Source organism: Colobus angolensis, unplaced genomic scaffold (genome assembly GCF_000951035.1).
Source record: "Colobus angolensis palliatus isolate OR3802 unplaced genomic scaffold, Cang.pa_1.0 Scaffold117, whole genome shotgun sequence".
Lineage (NCBI taxonomy): Eukaryota > Metazoa > Chordata > Mammalia > Primates > Cercopithecidae > Colobus > Colobus angolensis.
The window spans coordinates 9,123,526-9,145,246 of NW_012112808.1; the positions used below are offsets into that span (position 1 = coordinate 9,123,526).

The following is a 21,721-nucleotide window of genomic DNA, read 5'->3' on the forward strand; positions in this document are numbered from 1 at the left end:
TTCCAGCTCAGCGGTCTTTCGAGCTCCTCCTTCCCGGAGCTCCGATTTCTTAAGGGTTATCCAGAGTTCTGGCTCAGGCTTGAATGCTGAAGATTGCTCCCGGAGTTTCTCTCCAGAAAAAAGTTCGCGGGGACCTAGGGCTGCAGATGTTTCTCCCGATCCCTCTTTAGTCTACCCTCATGTAGGGCCAGAGACCTACAAAGCCCTTTCCTTTCCATTTTGTTAGGTCACCGCCGGCTTCTATAATAAAAAGCTGCTTTATAATTGAGGACTGTGTTTGGGGTTAGCACGCTGTTTTTATTTTGGATGTTGCCTCAATGGCAAAGTCATAAGACTAGAGTTCAAATCCAGGCCTCCTCTGCTGTCCCTGGGAAGAAAACACCCAGGCCATCCAGGTCTTCTAGGCCTTCATCTTGCTGGAACAATCCTGCGTTCCCCTAGCTAAAGTCCTCCCTACAGCTCTCTTTGTCACATGAAACTAACCAGTGCAGAAGGAGCATCACTGAACAGAACTCAATTTTCCCAAGTGAGAACCCATGAAATACCTAAGGAGAAAAACAATAAAAGTCCCATTAATACTCCAATTCCTAAAACCTTTCAGAGACTAAATACTCAGGCAAGGCCTTGCTCAAAGTTCCCTAAGGTGTTTAGAGCAACATAAGGCAGATATGTAGGCAAGATGAAGGCAGAGGGGATGGAAAAGTGACAACACAGTCTGGGGAAAATATGCATTTTTACTTTCATATAAGCTTTTTAATTGATAAAAAAGAAGAGGACCAAACACCCCTTATTCATTCTATGGAGAATCTCAAGTCTCAATAAAGAAAAGGCATATCATGTGTCAAGGATTATAATCAACATTTAACTTTTTTGGGGGTGGGCTGTTATTTCTGAAATGTACTAAAAAATCAGCTGGGCACAGTGGCTCACGCCTGTAATCCCAGCACTTTGGGAGGCCGAGGTGGGTGGATCACCTTAGGTCAGGAGTTCAAGACCAGCCTGACGAACATGGTGAAAACCCATCTTTACTAAAAATACAAACCCGTCTTTACTAAAAATACAAAATTTGCAGGACATGGTGGCCCATGCCTGTAATCCCAGCTACTTCGGAGGCTGAAGCAGGAGAATCACTTGAACCCGGGAGGCTGCAAGTGAGCTGAGATCGTGCCATTGCACTCCAGCCTGGGCAACAAGAGCAAAACTCCATCTCAAAAAAAAAAAAAAAACAGACCATCAGAATTTGTCTACTTGGCACTGAGCACACCTTCAAACACTTATGTTGGTTTTCATAGTTCTTGGATGGTCAAAACACCAGTTGTTTATGGAGAGGGCAATTGAAAAGGTCATTAGCTAAGAACACCTTATCGGAGGGTATTTATGTAAAAGAATAAAAAAAATTCAGCATGTTGCAGCCATCAGCAAAAGCTCAGGAAAATGCTGATAAAGGGGGAGGCGAGGTGCAGAATTTTAAGTTTAATACTCTGTGCACCTGCCTGCAATCTACCTCTCCACCACAAGATCCACAGGAAAAGATGAAGCATACATTTTTAAAATGACAAAATAAAATGAATTAAATAAATAAGATGTTAGTAACCTTGATTTTGTTTGGATGGTAGAATTATATCTTCAATCCATATTTTTTGCAGTATGGATTGTATCATTTTATATCGTTACTTTATTATTACATTTTCTTTTACTATTTTATGGTGAAATATGTAATAAGGATATTGGATCTGATGTTAAGGAAACTTTGGCAAAATAACTTGTGCAAATATTCATTCAGTTATCATCCTTGAAAGGAGATCAGAGAACCCACCATACAAACTGCCGACAGGTTTGAGTTCTGAAAAACAAGCCATTATTATTTTGTCTTACCGGTATCAGGGGATGAACTGTGATCTTCCCTGAGTTGAGAGAGGAGGAGAACAAATATTCATGTCAACCACAGGTATTGACTTACCAGGGTGGTTTCTGCACATTGTTTAGGGGAAGGAGACAGACTCTGTCTTCTGGGTGGGGTGGCTTTAAGATGGGTCTGGCACACAGAGCTCTTGCTTTATGCATGTAGAATTTGATCGTTGTGCCGAAGTTTGGGTTTCAGTTACTGATTGTCCATCTTTTACGGGATTTCTCAGTGGATGGATTGAGCAGTTGCAGATTCCACTCCCATCTGTGTAGGTCTGTGAAGAAAGCCAGTGCTCTGCCCATTCTGGGTCAGGGTTTGACAAATATTTCTGGTATATACTTGACATCCTGTTCACCATTCTTGCGTTTTTAGCACATTTCTGGTATGTGGGACTATTATAGCAGGTAATTAAAATAATTGGAAGAGATAAAAATAAAAAATGACAACTTTGAGTAGCAATAACAACATGCCAACATGAGTGAGAATAAACTCTTTGAGGGATGCTTAAATTAGACGCATCTGCATTTGTGGCCCTGGGAGCTTTTTCATACATTTGGATGTTATTCTTGGGAGAAATTTCAGTTATTCCTGCCCAACAGGAAAGCAGTAAGCTTTATGAAGAACAGGAGTCATGGGGGGTCAGTCACAGACTACCTGGAGAATCCAACCCCAGGCATTCTCTCTTAGGAACCCCCTGTGTTACACAGGGGGGTAATTTAGAAGTGACACCATTAGGCCTATGAGCTGCCGATTACTTAGTTGGATAAACAAATGCACTTTCAACAAGTATGAAATAAAGAAGCATATGAGAGACATGGAGATCAGAAAGAAGCCACTAAGTCCTGGGTTTCCTGGCTGATGCTTAGGAAGCAGTTGTTTGCTTCTCGTTTCTATCTCAAATGGTACACAGGCTCTGAATCAACACAAAAGAGCTATATATAACTTGCTCTAATATTAAGCAATGACAAGGATGGGGAGTTTATATGTTTTGGATTCATTCAGCAAATATTTAATGAGCACTTACTATATTCCAGATGGTGGACAAATAGGCAAAGCCATGGGTTTCTAGAGACTAAGTCTGTTTTCCTCTTTTACTTCCTCCTTTTCTCCCTTTTTTCTGCCACAGGTCCCAGCCTCTTTACTTTCAAGCCTTCTTCCAATCATGACCCTGGAATTTCCAAGTGCTAAAATCCTATTCTAAAGGGAAAATTACACATTTCACCATTCTAAAATAGTCTGGCTGCTGGCAGAGATGGACTAAAACCCAAGGTGAAATGCCTATTTTGACCCGGAATCAATAGGAAAACCAAGGGCTCAGCTCTCAGGGAAACAAGCAGCCCTGTGGCAGCCCAATTCTGTCCCGTCGCCATTGGCAATTCCTCTACAATATCAGTTTCCTATCAAAGGGATAACTAGGGGTTTCTGGCTTCAAGGAGGAAGAAGGATGAAGGTGGCCAGAGGTGCTTCTGTACTTGGTGGGTGCGGCTTGGGAGCCTCGTCCTGTGTCAAACATAGCTCCTAATGCTTTGTAATACCTACATCTGCATTATTTAGCTCTTTGTTAATTTTATTCCCAAGAGTAATTCCAAAGAAAAGATTGTAGAGTTCTCTGCAAAAAGGAGAGCTTCAAGGAGGAGTACCATATGACAGCAACAGTGACCCACCGGGACTGGGCCAATGAACTGGGATTGGGATGGCCCCTCACACCCTTATGTGCATAGGACTCCCTTGGCGATCTTGTTAAAATGCAGATTCTGATTCCGCAGGGAGGGGCTTGAGTTCTGCATTCCTAACAAGCTTCCAAGGGATGCTGATGCTGTCAGTCTGGTCCACTGACCACAGGTGGAATAGCACAGCTTTAAAGACCTGTTTCTCTCATGGATCCTGTAGTCTGTCCCTAGCTTGGTGGTGATATGTGACTTGATAAAATGAGAAGTGCAGGTTCCTTTTCAGCTTCTGCAGGTTCCCTAGCACATCTACGTCCTTCCCCTCTCAGCTGCTGTGAGCCACCCCGTCTCTTCTCACAGCCACGGTTCATGGCCCCCAGCCCGCAGAAGTCAGAACTTGTCCGTGCAGCCCAAGCAATGTAGGGGTCCTCCCGCAAAGCAGAGTTGCCCACCCCCCATGCCCCCTATGGTGCATTGTTAGCTCACCCCACACTCCCCTTTCTATGCTGTGTTTTCCGGAGACAGGGACCTCCCTGGTTGACTGGGTAGGAAAGGGGACCTGTGGCAATTATCAGTTCGCAATGTGGAAACGTCATTTTTAAAGTATATATATAAAAACACCAGACTGAGTAGTGTCAGCTGCAACCTCACTGCATCAGCAAACACTCACTAAGACTCTTTTAAATTTTCTCCTTAAGGAAGAGGCCCCAGAGAACACAGACTGATCATGCTCAGTTGCCTACCTCTGGGGCTGGGCTGGTCCTGAAGGCCATGCAGGGCTTCCTACTCAAAAGAAAAAAGGGATAGGACTGACCTCTCCCAAACATACCCCTGAACCTCTTCCTTGATCCAAATATGCATTTAAGAAATGAAATAGAAAGATCAAAAAGAAGGGAGAGTGAGGAAGAAATTCCTGCTTATTGAGTTTCAAATGAGATTTTCATGGTCCTCCTGGAAAAGACTTGAGTCTCTTGTGATGGCAACTGGAAGTGGGAATTCTCCTCCACAAAATTTGGACTGACATTGAGTCGGCACTACCTACCCATGTATGATAAAATAACATTATTAGGAAAAATTAAAACTGAACCCATAGACTTCACAGTTAACCCCTCTGTTAAGAAATACAACTGTTCTCCTTAGTGTACCACTCAATTTTTTTCCAACATATATAACAGAAAATACTCAGAAATTAACATTTGTGTCTCAAAGACGAGAAGAATTTTTCAAATTGGGCCATTCCCTTAATGCTTATTTGATTTGCAATACGCATTCATAATTAGTGATAAGATAATTTTTCCTTTTGGGGAAATTTGAATGAAGCATACATTCTATAAAGGCTCCTTTCTTTCACATATGAACTGCAAAAAGAGAGGGAAAATATTTCTTTCTGTGGGCAAATTTTTAAAAATCCTACCGTATTTATAAAGGCACATAAATAATTAACGTAGAAACACTAAAAAATTTAGACCAAGAATTAATCAATGTGTGCTTTTAAGGCAATGTGGATTGGGGATAATAAAACTGGTGAAAAATTACACTAAGCGGCTTTGAGATTCCTGGATGAAACCGGATATAACATGCAAATTTATTTTTCAATTGTCCCTTTCACACCTGGCTACTAAATCACCCCATAGGTTGCCTCTTTCAGTCTAGAAGATTCGAATATGTGATGCTGCTTGGGAATGAATTATACTATGCTATATGAAAAGTTATGATGTAAGTGACACGTAATATTCTCCGGAGGAGTCTACCTGAATAAGTCTATACCTTTCAAAAGTTTAGGAGTTTAGATGCGCCCTTTAAATGTGAAATCTGGCAAATTCATTCTTCTAATTCTTCAAAATAAACACTGCTAAGTAGATGCTAATGTTGAGAAACATGGATCAGGGACCCTGGGGATGGGAGCTCTGATCTGACACCCACTACTCCCATTCTCATAGTTAAGGAGAAACGAAAAGAGACTATTTTGTCTCTACTCGCCTGTTTTCTTTCATTCTTTTCTCCCTCTTAACATATTAAATTTAGAAGTACAGAATTCTTTCTTCATGAACGTTACCCAAGAGTTTCCTCTACCTACCCTCCTCCAAATGACTGAGCTCTCAAAGACTAGAGAGAAGTCAGGGTAGAGGCTAATCTTTTCTTCAGACTTGATGATTCATGCAAACCCTTTACATGAGGGAGCTCACTCTGTTTTGGGGAAAACTGGGGTGAGAGACATTGATGGCTCACCCAACCCTTCTGATCACAACCTAGGCCCTCTGACCCAAATCTTGACCTGTTTTCATTTTATAACTTTCTTTTTTTCCCAAAAGGCATTCCTTTAGTGAGATGGAGAAATTATCAGAAACCTGGGAGAAAAGAAAATACTCAGAGGTAAAGTTTCCAGGTTACTGGAATAGTGTGCATCTGTACATGTGTATATGCATGTATGTGTATATATTTAATGTGTGTGTGTGCACAGTTTATCTACAACATACCCAAGATCTTATTGCTAGTGAAATATAGTTAAACAATAACCCAACTTTATTACAAAGTATCATCTAGCTATTATAAGCAGTGATGTCTCTATGAAATAATATAAAAAGTGTGATAATTTTATAATGAAGAGCTAAATAGGTGCAGTATATGAGTAATTTGATTTAAGTTTTATAAAAATAAACCCTGATTCTGTCACTGCATGGAAAACGGTTGAAGTTTACACATCAAACTATTAATAATGATACACCTAGAGAGTGGGACTTACGAGGATTGTGAGAGAGTTTCCACATTTTACTTTATATCTTCCTTACATTGTACAATAATCTCTTTTGTTTTTGCTGTAAAGTAATTCTAAACAAACACTGAGAAGTGCGGTCTTGGCCACCAGCTAGCTGACATGCTGCACATAAATATTTCTGGTTCTTATTAAACAAAACATATGCTTTTCTGCTTCGTCTTTTAGAGAAAATGAGCAGGCCCCCCTCTCCTGCAGGAAAATAGTTCCTATTTATAAGAGGAGAAATGAAATTGGGAACACCCACAGGCCAGGAGAAGTTAGGTAGGAAAAAGAAACCACTAAGACTTAATAAATCTGACTTAATTTAAAAAAGAAAAGTGGTTGTCACGAGGCAGACCTAAAGAACCAGCTAGTACTTAAATTGCTGTGGCTCTTAATTGCTTATGGTCCTCAGGAAGTGAAAGGATTGAAATGCAGGCTCTGTGTGGCTTCACTTAATTAATATTTATGACTGCAGAAGAAAATTAAATAAGGCAAACGGTGTAATTTTAAACAGCCTGTGGTCATGGTTAGCAGGACTCACAACAAATTCAGAAGCAAGAAATGCAAGCACACTTTGGGCATGCGTGGCTTCAGTTTTCATTTTTTATGCCGAGTGATGCCTCCAATACCATCTTAGAACATTATGGTGATCGTTTTCACTTATCATGCATGTTCCTTTGTCTTTGTGATTGGTTGTCTGAAGGAAGAGTTTCTTTTTCTGGGGGTGGAGAGATAGAGGGATGCACAAAGATGTTAGCTTTGGAAGCATCTATGATTTCTCAACGAATGTTTTTAGGATGTATATCTGCCATTTACTGACTTTTTTGCATGGTTTGATGATTTGAGTTTTTCCATTTTGGGAGCAGATAGTTGATGCGATAGCATCAGTTCCTGTAATGAGGAATCTGGACTATAAGTCTGTGTGATAATCAGTGTTCATTGAATGAATGGATGGGTAGACGTGTGAGTGGATAGATGGGTGGATGGGAGAATAGAGCACAGATTCTATGTTACGTGTATTTAAAAACCCAGTTTACCTGTGAGCACTGGTTTCGGAGAAATAGAATCAGATAATAACAAATCCTAGACGGAACATTTTCAACTTCCATTCGTGACCCATTAATGTATGTGACAGCAATTTACTTCATTACAAGTATTGGAAAAGAAACTAATGGAATAAAAGTTCTCAGTGCATCTCACATAGTAAACAGAGTCTTGGAAAACCTCTGTTTCTGTTATAAATGTGTGTGTATCTGCATCAGGATGGAAAATGCATTCCTTACTCTGGGTTCTCACCTAGAAAGCCTGAGCGACCATATACACAGGGCGCTGAGGGCCCATTAGCTCTCCTTGCAAGGAAGCTTCAGTTTTCTCATACGGAAAAGGGGGATAATAGCAGAAGTCACCTCTTCAGACACGAGTAAGGATGACACGAGTGGAGGCTCATGGTGATGGCTTAGCCCAGCGTCTGGCATATTGAGAACAGTTAATCAATGTTTGATTATTTTTCTTTTCTCTCCTGTATCCTCTGCAGCTTCTCCACATTACAGCTGAGAAAGGTCTCAACATTTTACACAGAGAGATGCATTATACCACGTTTTATAATTTGTCTTCTCAACTCTTACTTAAAACAGCCCTCTTAAAAAAAATAAACACATTTGCTCAAAATGACACCACACATTTGAAAAGATTATTTCTCATCTCTATACATGATATAGTAGCTGTGCTGAGCTCTGGGCCAAAGACTGCTCCAGAATTAGAAAACATGCCCTACCCACTTGGGATTCTCCCCAGCCAAGAACCAGACCCTGTCTTCAATTCCATGGCTTTCCCTTCGTTTGAAGGTTAAAGTCAGCATTTCATTTTTACTGCTGTTGATAACTCCCAACTTTTCCATTCTTCCATTTTTTTTCTCAACTCTTTACTACATGCTAACACTGCCTCCCTTTTTTCTCTGCCCTCTTCCTGAGGTCGCTTGGTCCTAGAAGCCTCAGCTTCCAAATGTTTTCGCAACCTCCCCTTTACCCTCCCCAGTAACATGCTGTTCACCATTCCACTTTCTGATTTCCTTTTCTGTTCCTTTAATAGTCTCTGCACTTCCCCTCCTTTCCCAACTGTAAAGCCATCTTTCATCCAGGTGATGTTCTCCAGGTGACAGGAATCTGGCAGAAGCCTCCTCCATCCATCTTTCTAGAGGGACCTTCAGTTGCCAGAGTGAGTCTGACACCCTTCTTCCATGCCAGCTGCTTTAGGCCAGCCCAGTGGGGGAACTACTCCAGGGGTGGAACCATTGTCAAGTTTCACCCATTAGCTAAAAAAAACGCACTTGGATTCATTGCAGGTAACCAAGAAAGTCATACTGTTTAAGCTCACCAACATAGTTACATAAAAAATATTGCTCCCTTTCCCAAGGGACTTTCTGAGTTGATGAGTGGGAGCAGAGGTCCCCATGATCAGCAGCTGGTTTGCTCGTTGCTGGGAAACACAGAAGACAGGTTGGTCACAAGACAGGGGATGCAGAGCCCAGGGCTGCAGTGCACAGGGGTGGGTGTTCAGAACGAAAATGCACTTTTTATATATATATATACTTTAGGTTCTAGGGTACATGTGCACAACGTGCAGGTTTGTTACATATGTATGCATAGGCCATGTTGGTGTGCTGCACCCATTAACTCATCATTTACACTAGGTATATCTCCTAATGCTATCTCTCTCTCCTCCCCTCACCCCACAATAGGCCTCAGTGTATGATGTTCCCCTTCCTGTGTCCAAGTGTTCTCATTGTTCAATTCCCACCTATGAGTGAGAACATGCGGTGTTTGGTTTTCTGTTCTTCCAATAGTTTGCTCAGAATGATGGTTTCCAGCTTCATCCATGTCTCTACAAAGGACATGAACTCATCTTTTTTATGACTGCATAGTATTCCATGGTGTATATGTGCCACATTTTCTTAATCCAGTCTGTCATTGATGGATGTTTCGGTTGGTTCCAAGTCTTTGCTATTGTGAATAGTGCTGCAATAAACATACGCGTGCATGTGTCTTTATAGCAGCATGATTTATAATCCTTTGGGTATATACCCAGTAATGGGATGGCTGGGTCAAATGGTATTTCTAGTTCTAGATCCTTGAGGAATCGCCACACTGTTTTCCACAATGGTTCAACTAGTTTACAGTCCCACCAACAGTGTAAAAGTGTTCCTATTTCTCTACATCCTCTCCAGCACCTGTTGTTTCCTGACTTTTTAATGATTGCCATTCTAACTGGTGTGAGATGGTATCTCATTGTGGTTTTGATTTGCATTTCTCTGATGGCCAGTGATGCTGAGCATTTTTTCATGTGTCTGTTGACTGCATAAATGTCTTCTTTTAAGAAGTGTCTATTCATATCCTTTGCCCACTTTCTGATGCGGTTGTTTGTTTCTTTCTTGTAAATTTGCTTGAGTTCTTTGTAGATTCTGGATATTAAACCTTTGTCAGATGAGTAAATTGCAAAAATTTTCTCCCATTCTGTAGGTTGCCTGTTCACTCTGATGGTAGTTTCTTTTGCTGAGGAGAATGCACTTCTTAACTTTCCAATAGCATTAATCATTATTTTCTTTTCCTTAAACAGTACTTTAACTCACTTATCAGATTTCAACTTGCTTTTCCACACAAAAGTATGACTTGAGGTCTTCCCAGGTTCACATGTATAGAACGACCTCTTCTCTTCTTTTTAACTGCAGTGCAGTGTGTATATTCCATAGTTCTTTAGTCAGTCTATTACTATTGGTGTCTCAGATGAGTTCCCCAGAAGCAGAGCCTGAGGAGAGGACTCCTGTGCATGAGAATTACCAAGTCAGTGTGCTTCCCAGAGAGGTCTATAAGAGAGTGGGGAAGGCAGGGAAGCCCAGTATGGTCCATCTCAGGCCATGCCCAGCAGAGAGGAGCTTCAGACTGGTCCTGAAGGGGACTCAGGTGTGTGAGTAAGGCTCAGCGCTGCACCCATCACTGGTTTAAGGGTCCTCCTGGGGGCAAGGGTTTCACACATCCAGGCACATGAAGCTGTCTATGAGAGTATACCAGGTGGCTCTGGGCACCCAAGGGCAGTCTGTGATGAAGAGCTGCAGGTGCAGAAACTTGCTGAAAGCCCCACAGCAGATGGCCCTCTCCTTTTTAATTTCAGCCACAGTTGTGACAGGGGTGTGACCTAATGTTGGCCTTAGCTCTTATTTAAAGGCGCGTTTGTTTGTTTCCCAGAGAAGCTCAGCCAAGATTCATTTGACAAACACCAAATCTCTAGGATGTCCCATGAGCTCACATCACAGCTCATGAGGCAGCAGGAAATGTCCTCCAGGAGTTCACACGGCTGGGAGTAGACCAGAAATAGGTATGATCACAACAAAATTCATTATTGCAGCAGCAGGACTGTGTACCCCTAAGATAATAGCAATTCACTCTTCCTTGGCTGGAAGGGAGGGGTGCTTCTTGCCTGAGGGGCTGATATTTAAGCCAAACGCTGGAGAAAAAGAAAGAGTTTGCCAGGCCGAAAGTGACACAGGGCTCCTGGAGTTGGGGTTGGGGGGCAATGCCAGCACAAAAACAGGGCAACTGGGCAGTGGGTGTTAGGGTAGGAGCTTCCTGGGAAGGGCAGCAAGAACAGGTCAGAGAAGAGAGAAAATTGGTCTGAGGAGCTTTCAGGCTAGGGAGTTTGGCCTCTTCTCTCGGGAATGGAGAGTCACAGAGTGTTCCAAGCAGGAGAGAAATGCCCAGGATGGGTTTGCAACAGCTCCTCTCTCAGTAAGGTGGAGGGAAGTGAGATTGAAACCAGGATCATTACTCAGTGGACACTGAAGTGTCACTGGTCTTGTGGGTCTGCTGCTGAGAGGACAGACCACAAGCTGCCTTCAACTGTCAGCCCTTTCAGGGGTCAACTCAACTGCCGAGAGCACTTCTCTTGAGGTCATGGTCTTTTCTAGGGTGGCCCAAATCCAGTCCTGATGGATGAGAGTCTACAGGGGCCTGGCCATCTCAGCCAAACTCAGACAGCTCTGAGAACTATTCTAGCTCTGGAGCTCATCATACGGTTGGGCCAAGGTTGCTTTGGGGACCAGATTCTCCCTCTGCTCACTCCTGCCTTCTTTCCATCTCCCCAACCCCTGCCAATTGATCCCACTGACTGTAAACATGCCTCATGCTAAACTTCAACTGAGAGGCTGCCTTTTTGGAGCCCAGCTGAGACAACCACTCAGGAGGTTGTAACACTAACTCCAGTAGAGAGGATGGGTGTGGGAACATCCCTTCCAGTTTCTGCACACATTGGACACAGCTCAGTTCTGGAAGGAGAGATATACCTCTCTGGTAGATCAGGCCTCTGATGATTTCTCCAGACTCCAAACCCACACAGACAGGAAAGTGTCAGGTAAAATTAAAACTTAAAACCTGGGATCAAAAGTTCTGTGTCTTAGTTTTGGCTCTCTCAGAAATCCACCTGATGCAAAGATTTGAGTGCAAGCAGGATATTTGGCCAGGAAATGCTGGAAGGGGAGGGAGGAGGTGAGAGAGGAAAGGGAAGGCAGTGAGGCAGGGGCTTGCCATCAGGCAGGTTACTACTGTGGACACTGGTGCTTAACCCTGCTGGGACCTCTGGGAGCCAGAGTAGAATATGTGCCTCAGAGTTGTCCCTTGCAAGAGTAGGAGAGCTGAGGTATTTATGCACCAACTCCTGTCAGTCACTGACTGACAGTGGCTGCTCAGGTGTCTTAATTCTCCAGGTACTTCCAGTCCTTTGTGGGTAGGATAGAGTTCTGCTGCTAGAAATTACCCTGAAGCACAAAGGTGCAGATGCTGGCAGGTGGAAGGTAGGCATGGGGGATACACTTGGGGCTCGGATATTATTTAAATTTTAATGTCTCCATTTCCTAGTGGCAAGAACTTAGAGGCCTCATCCATGCAGAGCTTCAGCTCTTTAGTCATCAAACAAGGATAATGATACCTGTGTTTTAATTGTTGTGAGGTTTAAATTTGAATAATGTCCTTAAGAATGGTTGAAGGGAGAGATCAGTGGACATATAATGTTAATCACATTTCCTGAACCCCCAAACTGCATTCTCAAGTGTGGAGATGCCACGAGTCCCCTTCAACTCATTGAAGGTAGAATCAACTTGACTGGGCCTGACGGCTCACGCCTGTAATCCCAGCACTTTGAGAGGCCAAGGCGGGTGGAACACAAGGTCAAGAGATCGAGACCATCCTAGCTAACATGGTAAAATCACGTCTCTACTAAAACTACAAAAAATTAGCCTGGCGAGGTGGCTGACACCTGTACTCCCAGCTACTTGGGGGGCTGAGGCAGGAGAATGGCGTGAACCTAGGAGGCAGAGCTTGCAGTGAGCCAAGATCACGCCACCGCACTCCAGCCTGGGTGACAGAGCGAGATTCTGTCTCAAAAAAAAAAGGTAGAATCAACTTTTCAAACTTGAATCTTCAGACTCATGGGTGGTGAGTCATCTGCATTCACCAAAAGTGATATTCTGCTAATGACATCTGGACCTATTCAATGAAGTATTGGAAAGATATCTCAGCATTCAGAAATGTTACTGCCCCGTTTTTTAGTGATAACATTTAGGAACAGTGAGGTCAGTGCCACTTGGAGGATCAGCAGCTGAATGAGGGATGGAGAACCCTTCTTCCTTCCTCAAGATGCTCACTGAGACCAAGGCTTTTTTTTTTTTTTTTTTTGAGATGGAGTTTTTCTCTGTCACCTAGGCTGGAGTGCAGTGGCAAGATCTTGGCTCACTGCAACCTCCACCTCTTAGGTTCAAATGATTCTCTTGCCTCAGTCTCTCGAGTAGCTGGGATTATAGGTGTGCCACAACGCCTGGTTAATTATTTATTCATTTATTTATTTATTATTATTATCTTTTGAGACAGAGTTTCACTCTTGTTGCCCAGGCTGGAGTGCAATAGCACGATCTCGGCTCACCACAACCTCTGACTCCTGGGTTCAAGTGATTCTTCTGCCTCAGCTTCCCGAGTAGCTGAGATTACAGGCATGCGCCACCAAGCTCAGCTAATTTTTTTTGTATTTTTAGTAGAGACGGGGTTTCTCCATGTTGGTCAGGCTGATCTCGAACTCCCAACCTCAGGTGATCTGCCCACCTCATCCTCCCAAAGTGCTGGTATTACAGGCATGAGCCATCACACCCGGCCCCTAATATTTGTGTTTTTAGTAGAGATGGAGTTTCACTCACCATGTTGGCCAGGATGATCTCGAACTTTTGACCTCAGGTGATCTGCCTGCCTTGGCCTCCCAAAGTGCTGGGATTATAGGTATGAGCCATCATGCCCAGCCAAGGCTTTTTTTTTAACTTAATTTTATTTTATTATTATTATCATTACTTGAAGGAGACAGATGGAAATGCCCAGTTTGAACAGAAACTTTCTAGAGCTATGCATTTCCAATGCTCAGTGGTGAAAGAGTCAGCTAGAGTATTGAGTAATGGTGAACTGTGTTCCCTATTAAATAGAAGGTAAATGATTGCCCTGCTTTGAGTTTCCTGGTGTGGTGATTCACTTGCAGTGAATAGGGACTCCTGATAAGATACTACCATCACGGAAAATCTTCATGGAAAGGCTGCATATCTAGCTCTTCCCTGAACACCAGAGGCAAGAAAGGGGACTATCAGGTATAGTCCCCTTCGGGGGCGTAAATAGACTGCAGACTGCAGAGGAAAGTGCTTATAATTTGAGCAGAAGCACTTTTGTGCAAAATACCAGGACTGTGATAATTCCCACCATGTGTGAGAAGAGCTGTCCAGTTTTCAGGGCCATTGCTACAAAGTACTGGTGGAATTTCTCCTGTCCTTGTAAGAACTCTCACTCCTGAGTCTCAGATTTACTTTTAACCGAAAGCCTTTGATTTGATCCCCATGAGGTTAATGGGACCTTAAATCCATCACCAGACTCTTCAGAATTTATCTGGAGATTCCACCCTCTCTGCATTTTTATCACCGTCCCAATGGCCTTTTCTATAATAGAGTTTTATGTTGTAGACATTAATCATTTTAATTTTTAAAAATAGATAACATTTGAAGTACTACTTCCCCTTTTCTAAGCTTCTTTCGGGCACCACTGAATAAGTAAAGCCTTGACTATGCTCTCTCGTTGAAAAAAAAACCCCATTCATAAACCTGAAATGTTTCAGACTTTATGATCTGAGCATAAAAAGAACGGAGCATTCATATTCTGTTCCATCCCGAGTACAGCGGTACTGAAGGGATTTGCATGTTTAAAGGAGTGTTCAGAACAACCCACATAATGAATTCTCAAGGGTCTTCGCAGAGGAATTGCTAATCATCTCCACCATTGATGTCTGTGGCGGGGTCTGCGTTCTCTGGGGACGTTGAGTGGATGACAGTGCTCAGCAGCAGCCAGTCATAAGGCATCTGAGCAGAGGCCTCCATCTTGCTTGGACTTGGGAGGGTAGAGAGGGTAGATTGCATGGCTTGCAGGCTGCACCAGCTGGTGGACAGGTGGTGTTTGCAGGTATTGAGAGATGGCTGGTGAAGTTGGTTCCTCCTCTTAAACAATTTGTTACAGAACACCCCCTTTTCCAGGAGTTCAAAACCCAAAGGGATCCAATTTCCTGATTTTAAGTCTGCAATTGCATGGATCATCACATTTTCTTGTGAGAAAAAAATGTGAAGGTAACTGGCCTGGGAAGGACACCTTTGGCCACCAGATTGGTAGGAAGTTCTACATTACAATGTTCCAAGGTCTGTCTTTATTAAAACTGCAGCATATCCCAAGTACCTAGAAGGGTTATGGTTGGGTTTACTTAAAATTTGACAAGAAAAGGTGAAGGCACACCAGTCCTGTACAAAGGATTTCTCAAAGGGTTGTGCGAGAAGGAGCTGGGACTGGGCTGGGAAAAAGCTCAGCTTTGCTTTAGCTTGGTCTTACTCATCAACATCACCTTTTCCTTGCAACTGTGTCAACACAGTGGGCAGGACCTTCTCTGTTAGTCACTACCTTTGATGTCTGAGGAGCTCTGCTTCCCTATCCCCAAGGGTCTTTTATCAGCCTCCTGCCAGGCATTCTTTTTCCTCAGGGTTCTGTTAGTAATTGCTCCTCCCTGAGACTTCTCATCTAGCCTAACAGGTGGTCTAAACCAACAGTATTCACTGGTTGAAGAGAGAAATTGATGGATGGTAGTGGGAAACATGACTTTTAGACTCAAGACCTTGATTTGAGTCTGATTCTGGCACTTATGAACTGAGTAGCACTGGGCAGGTACTTAACCTCCCTAGGCCTCAGTTTCTTCATCTTCCTCAAACAAGATCATACTTTCTCCTTCCTCCAGGCATCATGGAGATCAGACCTGCAGTGCACACGGTGGTGACTCAGAATGGGCCTGCTGTGGATATTAACCAGTATCCAGAACACTCAATAGGGTTTCTCTGTATGTTGGCTATTTCACGGTGTAGAGTAGCTGAACGATTCTTCACTTGGTTTGGAAGTGGTCTGACTTACACCACATGCTGTGTGGTGCCTGAGAAGCTTCCTTAGGGAGGATCATGAAACAGATGTCATCCATGGCAGCTACAGGCCTTGCCTTGAAACTCCGGAGCACTCACCTGTGCCGCCAGATGTCTGCTCCAGGAGGAGAAAAGGGTGCCAAGGGTGTATTTATTTTGAGGCTAGTTAATGTTTCCTCCAGTAAAACTGGATCCTTAACTAGTTGTTGTCATCAACATCATCATTATATGAAGGAAAATCCTAACATTTTAAGTTGATATCTTAGAGGACAATCATATTCTGTCACAGAAAATGCTGAGTTACACAGAAGATGAACTGTTCTAACTCAAGGCAAGCATTTCTTTTCTTCTTCTTCTTCTTCTTCTTTTTTTTTTTTTTTAGTGGTTATTTATAAAGAAAGAGAAACAAGCTCACTCTAGGCATTCTCCTTCTCAACAGCTTGGGAAAGACATTGGACATAGACTCTAATGACCCAGCTTTGCCCCAGCTCTGTCTCTTGGCAGCTAGGTGACTCTGAGTGAATTGGTTAATTTTACTGAGGCTCAGAAGCTTAACCTTTTAAAATAGAGTGAACACATTCGGCTGTCCAGGGACTCTAAAGGTGGCATGAGATCAGGAAAGGGTAGGAGCTTTGCCAGGCTCTGGTCCCACAGCTTGGGGGCCATGGACACAGGGAAGTGCATGCTGAACAGGTCTCAGAAGTCATCTCAAAAACCATAAACTTTTCTGGACGTGGCAAGGGTTTGGTTCTTCCCAGGGATTTGGTTCTTGCAGAGATACACATCTGCTGATGATGAATAGGAGAACAAATTTTTATTATTGAAAATATTAAACCAGTGTCTTTGTCGCCTCATCAGCCATATTCTCTTTCAACCCATCCACTATAAAAGTGAAAGGGAATCCATTAGGGACAGGTTGAGTTTTTCCTAGATCAGTGCATTAGTGCCCAGGAGCCACCCAGAGGTCTTATTACACATTCTGAATCAGAAGGTCTGGAGTGAGGAGGGGAGAGCCGAGAGTCAGCATTTTTCATACGCCCCCAGGCGATGCTAATCTCCTATTCCAGGGGCCACTCTTTGAGAGTCTAAGGCTAAGAACAAAATGCCTTTGACTTACTTTGAGGTTTAGTTTTCTCCTTCTTGAGCCCACAGCAGAGAAATAATCTTCAAACCAGATTTTGGGGAAAGAGAAAAAAATTTTAAACTCCCAATTCCTCCCTTACATATCCAGAATGAGGACTGACAGACTCAGACCCTAGAGGTTTTCCATGAACCATGGCAAGGGGAGGTTACAGGAGGCCATGTGAAAGCACACATGCAACAAGAAGCAGATAGGAACATCTCCCTGATTTTTGAGAGGGGGGCCAGAGGAAGAAGGAGAGGAGTAGTTGGGGCCCACGCCAACCTTCCTTAGGGCCGATCTCAGGAAGAGGGAGGGTGTGGAAACATCTAGGAGGTGTTTTGTGAGACTCCAGAGACACTTGAACACATGCTCCTGTTTCCCTCCCCAGCACGACTCCCCAACACGGCAGCTCTACAACAGCAAGGACGGTCATGGGTTTGGGATGCGGGGCTTTGACACTGTGCGTTGAGTCTTCCTCACCTCCTCCATGGTGAGGAAGAGAGCCAGACATTGCTATGGGTGCTGTGGCGCTGAGTACAGTCCCTGAGGGATGAGGCCATCGTGCCTGCTGTGGGTTACATCCACAGTCCCCCCAAAGTGAGAGGGAGCCATGTGTGTGGCCCCTCCCCCCAACAGTCCTGAACCAGGCCCATGCTCGACAGACACTTCAGCAAAGGGAGCTCACATAGTTGCCCCCAAAGAACCAGACAGAACTGGCACTCTGCAGTGGCACCAGAAGATAATGTCTCAACCAGGGGAGAGGAGATGCCTTTTGCCTGGGAGCCACAAATACAGGAGCTCTGCATAGGGACCAGGCCTCCCTAACACCTGAAGGGACATAAGCATTTCCTGGAGGCACCTTGAAGAGGCACAAGAAGGATAAACAGCTGTAGTGGAAGGTGGCTTTAGAATAGATAGGCTAAGAGGCTGACAGATGCGGCTTACACAGAGGAGGCTGTTTCTCTCCACAAGCCAGCTTGTGCAGCCTCCCCCAGGCATTAGAGGGAAAAAAGTGGGAGGAACTTCAAAGCCGAGTCCAATTATAGGAAATAAAGAACTCATTTGTTCTTGGCACTTGGGAACGGTGGTGTGGAATGTCAGTCCTGCTATAGTACCATTTAATCAAGACACAAATAAAACTAAATCTTACCATGCTAAAATAAAATTATTTAATTCATATGCTTTATACTATGTATTTTACCTAATAACCATGACAGTAAATAAGATATTTATCGTCTTTTAAAACTGAACATTGTGTTACACATATTTCCATATATTGTCTAGATTTCTTACTCTTTATTTTGGTATATTCAACCTTGCTAACATTTAGTGTGAAAAATAGCAAATATGTGTTTATGCGTGAATGTGTATATGCACTTTGTGTGTGTGGTATGTATGCTGTTATGTGCTGAGTTGTGTCCACCTAAAATTTATATGCTAAAATCCTAACCCCCAGTACCCAAAAAAGTGACTATATTTGGAGATAGATAGAATCTTCAAAGAGGTAACTAAGTTTAAATGAGGTCATTTAATGGATGGGGCCTATTTAATATTAGGATGCAGACACACACAGAGAGAAGAACATGTAAGACATCCATCTGCAAGCCAAGGAGAGAGGCTTCAGGAGAAAGCAAGCCTGCTGACACCTTGATCACAGACTTGTGGCCTCCAGAATGGTAAGAAAATAAACTTCTGTTGTTTAAGCCTCCTAGGCTATGGTACTTTGTTATGGCAGCCCTGGCAATTGAATACAGAGAGTAATATACCTGTTAGGCACGCATGTCAATGTTCTCTTTGCAGGAAGTGATGAACTCAGCAATAATTTGGTAAGAGATGGCTTAGAATATGGTACATTCTTGCTGACTCATACGATGAATATTGATTGGGGCCCTTCTGTGGATGAGCCGTGGTGCTCATGATCTGCCCCCTCACACGTACACTTATAAATTCACCCAACACATGGCGGTTCAGGATGCCAGATGAGAGGCAAGCAAATTGCTTTTGAGAGGGGAAGCTCAGTGAAGTGGCATTTAAGCTGGGTTTGAATGGGAGGGACAGAAGAACATCCCATTTGGGACGAATGCAGGAGAAATAATACGGAGCAGAGATGTAGACATGTTCTGGAAATAGTAACTGGATAGTAGGGTGGAAATATGGGCAGAGCATAAGGGGAGGGTGAGAGATCGTCAGGGAGGTCAGGGACTGGCCAGATTGTACTGGACCTTGAAAGCCAGGCCCAAAATCCTGGATTCTTTTTTAATAGGAAATGAGGAGTAATGGAATTTTTCAAAGCTTTGAAGTCACATGATTAAAGTGGTAGATTAAACTGCTAGAAACATCTAGAATGTAGAGCGAGGGTGCACTGGAAATAGGAAAATAGATGGACTTTGCAGTAATCCAGACGCAAGGCAACTGAGAAGAGGGCAGGAACGAGTGGTGTCCAGGAGCCGGAGAAGAGAGGATTCTTGGGACCTGGCAGCTTCCTTTTCATCTCTAGGTAAATTAAATACTTTCCCAAAGTTTGGCGCCCTTCATGGTGCTGCTACCTGCCAGGCTTTGGAGAGTGAACGGCTGGAGGTTTCTGCCATTTCTGTGGCTGCCCAGGACAAGCCTCATTGGTTCTGCTGAATGAGCATCATTAGCATATTTATACTAGAACTCAGTTCCAGATAGCAGCACTTGAGAATCAAGATAGAGAATGTTATTGTTAGGGGGAAATCAGTGGGTCAGTAGAAGAGCTAGAATAGTGAGTGACAATTGTCTTGCTGGTTACTCTCTGCATTGGCACAAAGGGATGTGGTGTTGGGCTAACTGAATTTGCACTCAAAGATTTTGTCCTCCCACTGGCTGAAGTACCACTGCATAGAGATTATGCTTTGGGTCATGTGACTCTTGTGAGGTGAATGCCCTCTATGAGGAACGAGAACTAAGACTACAGGACTGGCTGGGATAAGGCCTTGGACGTGGTGTCTACCTGGTTCTAGCCCCTTGAAATGGATCCATCTATTCCATATTAGCCTGTTCAAATAGGGCCTCCAGCATGCTGTCTTGGCTGTCTTGGATTTCTGTGTTTCTTACTCTAAAATTCTAATTTCTTGATGAAGATTTTGGTGACTATAAATTGCTGTTCTTCCTCTAGGCACTGGAATGGATGGGTGTCCTGGTTTGGATTTTCTAGTTCAGCCCTAAAGAAGATTTCTGCTAAAGAAGAAGGCTTTGCCTGGAGTTTCTGGTGCTGGCAAGTGTCTTGGGCCCACGCTTGAACTAATGGGTTCAACTTTATCCCCTGGCCACAGGTAGAAACTCAAGAGTGAACTCTTTATGCCATGTAAGCCACACAGGCTGCAGGTATTAGAAAAACAGCTGCAGTACTCTTCTGAAAAGTCATCTCTGCTCTCCCTTCCTGAAGGTGGTGAAAGAAACTTATAATCATGAGAGCTACTGGGATCCATTTGCAACCCTGCATGATGCTGACCACACAGAAAGAAGGCGAGAAAAACAGAATCCAGAGGCCTTGACGTTCTTACTGGGCCCCAGTATCAAACAAACTCAAAACCTTCCCTACCTCCGGACTTCCAGTTATGTGATCCCTCAAAGGCATCCACATGTGACCTTTCCCAGTAAGACTTTAGTTAAGTTGGCTAAAATGTTAGCAAGGTCTAATCTTGTTGGCAGAAAAAAAAAATTGCCTTTTACTATGTTTGTAGCTTTTAAAGACCTCATAAATGCTGGTGAATTTCTTTCAAACCATTGTCAAATAAAACATCCCATCTCCAATTAGCAGAATGTCTCCATTGTGAAAGTCCAGGAGCCTTCTTTATTTTTTTATTCTAAAAATATCTATACCAGGATTGCAACAATTACGAGGATTACTAACAAGGAAAACTCCTGAAACTTTTGAGAATGGGATTTGCATTTGCAAAATGATTTGCAATCAGACCTGCCAGGTAGCACTTCACGGAAATCAAAAAGTGGGTTTTGAATATCTAGATTATATTTTTTGGCATCCAAATTCATAGTAAAATCATCTTTCTAGCTGTCTGCAGTAGATGTGGCTAAACTCTCAGAACAGCTTCCACAAGTGCTGAATACTTTTGATAAAAATGGATGTAGCTGGAACACAGTCACATTTGATTGACTTACCTTAATTCTCTAAATCAGCTTATTGCCCAAACGACTCCTCAATTCGGGTGTCCCCACACTGTGGCCACCTTCTCTAGTTGCCAGAGCCCGCTCCTCCACCCTAAATAACTGCGACTGCGGCAGAGGCATTTGGGTTGGTTTAAGATGGCAGTATATTCCCCTGTTTCTTCATTCAGGATTTCTTTCCTTCAAAGGAGACTTTGTGTTTCCCAAGTTTCCTTCTTCTGCCTGTATGCATCTAAAATGAATCTGAACTAAAAGTACTTGTTGAGTGGTTATGCTCCCAACTGTAATTTGGAGTCAAGGTATGAATATTTTATACTCAAAGAGTCACTGAAGATTTGTAGGAGGTTTTTAAAAATAAAATGAATACACTCATTTTGTTGGCTCAGGTAGACTATAGCTGGGGGAAAACAAAAATACAGGACGAGCCCTCAATCATAAGTCTTTAAAAAATGAATCAGGATTTGTGTTTTGGGATAATCAGGAGTCCCTGTGGTGAGTACACAGTGTCCTTTGGAGGAAAGAAATACCAGCCTGAAGGAGAACCGGGAAACAAAAACAAAAGCCACCCAAATGCTCCAATCTCGTTTTAAACCAATCCAAA

At 43.2% G+C, this 21,721-nt stretch overlaps 1 long non-coding RNA gene across 1 annotated transcript; it reads right to left on the minus strand.

The window, feature by feature from the left end:
* Positions 1 to 276: 276 nt before the first annotated feature.
* Positions 277 to 21,286, minus strand: LOC105527109. Its single transcript, XR_001004200.1, has 3 exons — positions 21,115 to 21,286; positions 1,961 to 2,180; positions 277 to 545 (listed from the first exon to the last, which is right to left on the minus strand). It is a non-coding gene; the product is annotated as an uncharacterized LOC105527109 (long non-coding RNA).
* Between the last annotated feature and the right edge of the window lie 435 nt (positions 21,287 to 21,721).